The 8,606-nt window shown below is 44.0% G+C and overlaps 1 protein-coding gene across 1 annotated transcript in view; it reads left to right on the top strand.

Moving 5' to 3' along the window:
• The first annotated feature begins 8,268 nt into the window (after window positions 1–8,268).
• ERRFI1 (ERBB receptor feedback inhibitor 1) overlaps window positions 8,269–8,606 on the top strand; it is a 22,696-nt gene continuing 22,358 nt past the window's right edge. Inside the window, exon 1 of the mRNA XM_044667677.1 lies at window positions 8,269–8,419. The gene's annotated coding sequence lies outside the window, so the exon portion shown is untranslated. The remainder of the gene's footprint in view (window positions 8,420–8,606) is intronic.

Here is an 8,606-nt window from a genome sequence, read left to right as displayed (position 1 = left end):
ACTTACCCCAGAGTCACGCAGCAAGCTAGTGAAGGAGCTAGGGGCAGATCTTGCCCCTTTCCCTAGTTGCTCTAAGGAATAGAGGCAGGATTCAAACCCAAGTTCTTTGTCTCCATTCCAGTCCCTTAGAATTCGAGCTCTCAAATGTCTGGCCCAGGTCCTTGCATTTATTAGGCACTTAATAGATGTTTAATTAAATTGAAATTGTGAAACCATCTTACCCTCTTCCAGGATACAGTAAACTTCTCGAGATCACAAACCGTGTCTCGCTCATTGGCAAGAACTCCAGACAATGTTGCACATCGACAACTATTTGTTGAATTAAGTTATGGCTCTCTACAACCCTGTAGAGTGTGTAAAACTAAGTGTTCCGTGCCCTCGTGCAGCCTTTCCATGAATGTAAAGTGATACATTTGGAAGGCCCGAGTTATGAATATTTTTTATTTACGATAAAGACCCATGGAGCTAGTTTGGAAAAGAAAACAAAGGAGATTCAATGTCTCTCAGAAAAGAGGCCTTCTATTTGCCAAGTGTCTGGGCTACATTCTCATCTCTGTCCTGATTCCAAGGGCAGCCTCTCTTAGACTGATTCTTTGGATTTCAAAGAGGCTTCAGAAAGTAGGGTAAGGGCAGAAGTGGAAATCTGGTCCATTATCATGTAAATTAAGCATTTTAGAAGCTATTTTTAGTTTTCTGTCTTCAGATAAGGGGAAAAAAAAAACTTAAGCTAATATTGTTTTTGTCTGAGAAACAGACCTCCAGGCAGAGTGCAACAACAACAAAAAAAATTGTTTTTTAAATATGATTTTAACCCTTTTTTTTTTTTTTAGACCTGAAGCAAATCAGAAATTGAAAAATGAGAGCATTTCCCCCAAACTTCCAGCCTGGCCTCTTCCTCTTTATTCCTGAATAGTTTTTGTTCTAAACTGCTAAAGTGAGGAAGGAACCTCCCTAAAGTCCATTGGTACTTGGATAGTAAACATAATAGGACCAGAGATTTCCATCTAGAAGATGCTACTGTAGGGATACTTCAAGTGAAGTATTTTCCTTAGGAGCGCATCCCCAAGATACCCTACAGAATTGAGTACTAGCACAGTATTAGATCAAAGAAATGTACAGAATAAGCCTTCTCCCACAGGAACCTTGTCAGATGACAACTCGAATATATTATCTACCTACCTGGTCATTTGCCAAGACCGATGATACCATCATTTAAAGAGCAATGCCACGGGACAATCCCGAGGGACTTAGGAGAGAGAATGCTATCCACATCCAGAGGAAGAACTGTGGGAGCAGAAAGGCAGAAGAAAAACATAGGATCGATCCCATAGTGTGATAGGGATATGATTAGAGTTTCGGCTTTAAATGATCCCTCTATTGCAAATATGAATAATATGGAAGTAGGTTTTGAACAATGATACATGTATAACCCAATGGATCTGCTTGTTAGATCTGGGAGAGGGGAGGGAAGAGGGGGAGGGGGGAACATGAATCATGGAACCATGGAAAAATATTCTAAATAAATCAAGTAATAAAAATAAAAGAGCAATACCATAGGAAGAGCATTGACTCTGTAGTCTAAGGACCTGGTTCCAATCTTGCCTCTGAATTTGATAGTTATGAGACTTTCGGTGAAAGAAAGGGAACATGTATTTGCACGAGCCACACTCTGCACAAATATTATCTTATTTGAGTCTCACAACAGTCCTTTAAGATAGATACTATTATTATCCCTATTTTATAGACGAGGAAACTGAAACAGGGTAGAAGTGACTTGCCCAGGAGTACACAACTAATAAGAATCTGAGATCAGATTTAAACGCAGGTCATCCTGATTCCAAGTCCAGCTGTTAACACCTAACAATCCCTTATGCAATTTAGTCCTCTTTGGGTCTCAGTTTCCTCATCTGTTAAAATAAGAGAGTTTGACTAGATCTTCTAACTCTAGCTCTATAATTCCTAGGACTCATAAAATGAGGATAACTGGATTCCTAAGGACTTCTAGGATTCCTTTTAGAAAGAAAATTGACTCTTCTACCTTACCTATTTAATCCCTGGGTCCTTAGGCAAAAGCCTTATCACCTTTGGGCCTTAGTCCTGTCATTTGTAAAATAAGGAGGTTAGAAGGCTCCTAAGGCCTTTTCCAGTTCTATCAATCCATGAAAGGTGAAATTCAGGAAGCTATCAGCAATAGTGAATTTCCCAGAACCCTATCTTGAAACCAGAATGGATGATCCAGTTTCCTGGTTTTTTTTGTTTGTTTTTTGGTTGTTGTTGTTTTTTAAACTGATATATTTTTATTTTTAAAATATTTTCCCATGATTCAGTTTGTTTTTTGTTGTTGTTTTGTGTTTTTGCCTGTTAGAATTGGCTGAGGGGAAAACATCAAGTTCATTACGTGAGGTTCTGCTCCCTCCTGTAATTTTCATCTGGATTTTCAGTGGCTTCCCAAGACAGGGCAACCTCCAACTGGATGTGAGGCACATATCCCGTCAATCTTCTTTCTGTAAAGAAGGGGTGTGTTTGAAGGTTGCTCCGGTGATTATCATTGTGTTGTGAATAGGGGAGAATCAAATCCTGCCAATGAGGCCAAATCACAAGTTACAACAGCATTGCAGACACTTGGAATAGCTCAAATTTCCTGCTGAAACTTGAGGCTTCCTCTATGTCCCCATTCAGTAAAAGATATACTTGTATGGGCTGAAAAGGTGTCCTCTGGCAGGTCCTGAATCAGATCCCTTTTTTGTCCATTGAGAACAGCATATGGGTATACAGTAAGAGTGGAAGACAAAAGCTATTCATGGAATGTTTTTGTTGTTGTTTTTAATGGAAGAGGAGGCAGGAATTGGATGGCGCTTCGGTCATCATTTCGAGTTATTTGGTAAGGAAATAACTAGGAGCTAGCTAGCGGTGCCATTCATTTTTTTTCAAGTCAAGTCAAGAATAGGCTCGTGTTCCAGGCTCTGATTCTACCCCATATTGGCTAGGAGAGCCTGGACAGATTGCTTAGCTTCTGACCTCCCAAAGCCCTCTAAAATCTCAGCACTGACCCTTACCAGCCCTTCATAGCTTAACCCAGTCCTACCTTTCCAGGTTTCTCCCCCCTTACTCCCCATCACAGCCTCTTAGATCCATATCACTGGCCTTCTGCCCTTCAATGAACAAGATCTCTCATCTCTATGCCCTGAACATTCTCTCTAGTTGTCCACCATGCTTGGAACTGCTCTCCCTCCTGCCACTCAAAGGAATGGCCTCCCTGGCTTTCTTTAAGTCCCAACTAAAATTCCACCTTTCCACAGAAAGCCTTCCCCATCTTCTTTCTTAATTCTAGTGCCTTCCTCTGTTAATTATTTCCTATTTATCCTGTATCTGGCTTGCTTTATATCTATTTGCATGTTTCTCCCATTAGAATGTAAATTCCTTGAGGGTGAGGTTGTCTTTTCCCCTTTTCCTCTGCCTTTTTCCAATGTCTGGTACACAATAAGTCCTTAATAAATGTTTATTGAATTGACTTTGAACTTTATCTCTCTGGGCCTCAGTTTCCACTTCTGTAAAAAACTGGGTGATTTCTGAGGTCCCTCTAGAAGATTCTAAATTTACAATGCCAATAGGATCCCTACTATGTGCCAGGCACTAGGCTAAGTGTTTTTATAAATATTATCTTACTTGTTTTGACTAATAGAAAGGAGTGTCCTCAGGGACAACTGCAGGGGCTAAAAAAATGATTGGCAGGGGCAGAAAGGAACAGGGATGTGATGAATAAATGATAGCGAAAAGGCAAATCCCAAATATTCCATTTTTCTTTAGGACTATATTTAACTTATTAATATTCACTCATGAAGTATACTATTAATTAAGTATTCAATTATCAATAGCATTATTACCTATTAATATACCATTAAATTAATTATAGTATTTATTATTTTATGTAATTAGTATGCTATTAAATTTTACTTTTAATACTTTGATTTGTTAAATTATTAAGTTAATTAATTTAAGTGATTAAAATATTCACTTATTAACCAATCTAGATTTTTTTTTTTAAAGCCGTAAACTGGCTCATTCATGCTGGTTTCCAGCTGGGGTTCTGGGAAATTCGTTGTTGCTGATCACTTTCTAAATCCCTGAAGGCAGGGATTGTTTGATTTTTGTCTCTGGGTCCTCAGAACTTCTTGCAATTCAACTTCCGGAATTTCCTTCCTTGATTCCTTCTAGTTGGTAGAGTTGTCTTCCTCTCTAAATTACTTGGTATTCCCTTTTTTGTGTATTTGTTGAATCTCCCCCACCCAAGCCAAAATGCAAACTCCCAGAGGGCAGGGCTATTTTCTCTTATGTCCTCACATTCCCAGAAAGCCGAACAGTTCCTGGAACACAATAGGTGCTTAAAAAATATTTGCTAAATTGATCTGTATAGAAGTAAAGAGTGGAGAGACCTGCTGGTCTTGAAGCCAGGAAGACCTGAGTTCCAGTCCTACAGAATGATGCTATGTGATCCAGAGAAGGTCTAATGTTTAGCCGAAGGGCCAGGAATATTAGTTAATTAAATTTTAAACCCTAAGAGTTAGTAATACATTTCGGGGAAGTGTCCAGTGATCTTATAGAATAAAAAGTTAATACATCATCCGATAATCTCAGCAGATTTTTATTCTTTATATCGAACAAGAAGAAATTGTCATGCTAAATGCTCAATTTAATTAAATTTAGGCATTTTTCAGTCACGTCCAGCTCTTCCTGACCCCATTTGGGATTTTCATGGCAAAGACACTGGAGTGGTTTTCCATTTCCTTGACAGATGAGGAAAATGTTCACTTGACAGATGAGGAAACTGAGTCAAGCAGGATTAAATGACCTGCCCAGGGTCTCACAGCTAGGAAGTATCTGAGACTGGATTTGAACTCAGGAAGATGAGCCTTCCTGCCTCCAGGACTAACACTGTGCCACCTAGCTGACCGTGTCTACCTGTTCTGGGCATTATTCAGGCCAAGGCAGTAGGTTCTCTAAGGCCTTGGATCCACAAAGATCAGCACGCTGTTCTTAGATTTTTCAGAGAATCTGATCAACTCAGAACTGAAGGGGATTTCGTCTATTTGCTTTCCTTCCCCGCCCACCTCACTCTTCATTTGTTATCATGTGTGTTATTTATTTTATTGTTAAACAATAAGCTTTGGTTGCGTCACCAGAGGACAGAGAGAATGTAACCCAACATGGGCTTGCATCGCTTGCATCACCTCCACACTCCTCTTGGTTCCTGGCAGAGTCCCTGGCCAGTCCCTCTACCCCCCACCCCTTACCTGGAATGCTCTCCCTATTCATCTCGGTCTCTTGGCTTCAAGTCCCAGCAAAAATTCCATCTTCCCCTTTGCTCTGTTGATTATTCGCAGTTCATCCTGTCTATAGCTTGCCTATTATATAGTCTCCTGCATTAGATTGTAAGCTCCTTGAAGGCAAAGGACTCTTGATTTTCTTTGTATCCCCAGAGTTTAGCAGTGAATAGGTATTGATTGACTGCTTAATATGTATTATATATTGTTACTATGTTATTTGTTATGTTTATATATATATTTTTAAAAGTCTTCTTATTTTATCCTCACAATAACCCTGAGAGGTTTGTTGTTGTTCACTCTTTTCTAACTCTTCCTGATCCCATTTGAAGTTTTCTTAGCAAAGATACTCCTTCTCCAGCTCATTTGACAGATGAGGAAATTGAGGCAAACTGGGTGAAGTGACTTGCCTAGAGTCACACAGCTGGGAAGTGTGTGAGGTGAAATTTGAACCCAGGACCTCCCATCTTTAGGCCTGGATTTCAATCCACTGAGCTGCCCCCCCCCCCATAGTAGGTGATTTTTTTTAATGCCTGGTGATTGATTGATTAATGAGGAATCTAAGATTAAGTACTTTGCTCATGGTTATATGAATCGCAAATGCTGGTGAACATCAGGCAGGTGGGTGGCTCAGTAAATAGAGAGCCAGGCCTGCAGAGGGGAGGTTGTAGGTTCAAATCTGACCTCTCAGATACTTCCTTAGCTGTGTGACCCTGGGCAAGTCACTTAACCCCAAATGCCTAGCCTTACCAATCTTCTGTATTGGAACTCTATGGACTCCAAGTCCAGAGCTGTTGAACTCTAAGCCCCTGTTTGAAACTGTTTAACTACCTGTGTGAGTCACTTAGAGTCCATTCCTCAGTCAAATGGAAGCTTCTTGAGGACAGAGACTCTTAAAGGAAAAAAAATAAACAAACTTTGTAACCCCTTTAGTGGGTGCTTAATGAGTGTTTTTTTCTGAATTCAAAAATTGATAGGTTTTCTTCCTCTTCAGTAAAGATCCAAACATCTCTATCACTCCATGAATATCATCTGAGTGAGTGTACCACAGGCTTTCCACAAGGGCTGAGGTTCAGCTGAGCTGGAAACCTCGAGGAAGGGCATTTGTTGGGTGGGTGGGATCTTCTCCCACTCACCACTTCCTTCTGCCTCCACCACATCTGGAAGGACCAGAACTCCTATTGAGCGGAGTCTTTTCTTGGTAACTGGTGACTGAGAGTCAGGAAAATTGGGAAGTAGGTGCCCTTGCCTTATTTAGCCTGACCCATGAGGAACACTGCCCCTAAGAACGTCTGTAGGACTGAAGAACTTCTCCAAGTTCTTGGCCCACAGGCCAAGGAGCAATTTAATTCAAGACTACAAGCATCAATTCAGCAGCTGTTTGATGAATAAAATAAAAAAATAAAAACAAAAAAATAATTCTTCAACTCAAGAAGCTTAACACTGTGGGGTAAGAGATATACAGTAACACAGACAAAGTAACTGGAGGACCAAGAAGGGGTGGGAAGCAGGTTACAGGGATCAGGGGAGGTATCCTCTAGGAAACCATATCCCAGCCAGGTCTCGACATGAACTGGGTCATACAAGAAGCAGAGATGAGAAGGGAGAACATTCCCAACATAGGACACAGCTCCTTCAAAGACAAGAGGTTGGTGGCAGAGCACCTGGTGGGGTGGTAGAGGGCTCCAGACACCGAGGAGTCAGGAAGGTTGGGGTTCAAATCTTGCCTCCAGAAATCACAATGTGATCCTGGGTAAATCATTTATCTCTCTGGGCCTCAGTTTCCTTATCTGTAAAGGGGGAGGGGACTGGTCTGCTCAGATTCTTCCATCCAGTGACACTGGCCTCCTGGCTGTCCCACAAACAAGACCCTCCATCTCTCTCTGACTGTCTGCCATGCCCACGATCATTTCTTTTACTCAGACCATTGACCTCCCAGGCTTTCTTTAAATCCCAAGTCAATTCCACCTTCTACAGGAAGCCTTACCCAATCCATCTTAATTCTTTAGTTTTTAATGATTTCCTATTCATCTTGTATACAATATTTGTTTGCATGTTGCATCCCCTTATTAGATTGTAACGTCACCGAGGGCAAGGGTTGTCTTTTGCCTCTTTTTGATTCCCAGCAATTGGCACAATGCCTGGCACATAGTAGGAGCTTAATAAATGTCGACTGGTTGATCTAAGGTAAAGACCTTTCCAGTTCTAAAGCTATGCCCCTAACTGAGGGGTAACACCCAGCAGGCCACTCTCCTGGTAGGGAAGTGACTGAGGTATCACAATGATGCACGAAGTAGACTGGAGTCAGATGGGGATGATCGTGTTTTATCCTAGGTGAGGATAGGGAGCTAGAGCAGGTTCTTGAGCAAGGACAGGGCATGATGACCAGGTCAAGGGATTGCATCTGGGCCCCGAGTCTGCAGAGAACTCCGAGGGCTGCTCTTCTGAGTTCTGGCGGTCCTCTATCTCCTCCCCATTTCGGAGGCGGCCCGTGGCTTCCCCAAAACAACCACCACCTTGACAACGGGAGGTGCGGGCAATGGAGGGAAATTCCATGGGATGTTTCCGTGGAAAACTCGGGGGCTGGGGCTTCCCCGGGCCAGGGAGGCATGGGAAGTGCCCTTCGTTACTCTATCCTCCCAGGAAGGCAGGGCGAAGAGCTCGCGCGCCGGCCACAGCCGCTACAGGAGCCGCTAGAGGAGCCGCTACAGCAGCAACAGCAGGAGCAGCAGCCGGGAAACAAAGGCGCACATGCGCCGACCCCACCGCAGCGCGGGCCCCCGCGGCATCGCCGCTTTAAGCCGCAGCTCCGGCGGCGGTGGGGGAGGGAGGAGGAGCCCGGCTACGCTAGGACGTCACGGCACCGCCCCCCTCCCCTCTCCCCCGCCTCCTCGCTATATATGCCGCTCGGCGGCGCCGGCGCTCAGAAGTCTACAATCGACGGGGACTTGTCTTTTGGTTGGGGTAGCAACGTCTGCGCTTGCGCAATGTCCCGGCCCCTCTGTCCGCGGCGCTGAGCCAGCCGGGACGGACATGCGCGGGACGGAGGCTGGCGGCCGTGCGGCGGCGGCGGCGGCATCGGCCGCGGCTCCGCTGAGGTGAGGTGGGGCGGGGGGGTGGCCTCTGGTGGAGGTCGGGACTGGAGGGCGGGGGTGGCCCCGGGAGGAGGAGGGGGCGGCCTCTGCGCGGGGAGGGAAGAACGCGGGGCCTGGCGGCGCGGACTTCCCTCCAGATGTGGAAGGGGGGGTCTCCATCCAGATGTGTGAGATGAAAGAGGTGGGGGGG

The sequence above is a fragment of the Gracilinanus agilis genome, chromosome 3, assembly GCF_016433145.1.
Source record: "Gracilinanus agilis isolate LMUSP501 chromosome 3, AgileGrace, whole genome shotgun sequence".
Taxonomy (NCBI): Eukaryota; Metazoa; Chordata; class Mammalia; order Didelphimorphia; family Didelphidae; genus Gracilinanus; species Gracilinanus agilis.
The sequence above is the reverse complement of the archived record's forward strand: the minus strand, read 5'-3'. Positions and strand labels throughout refer to the sequence as shown.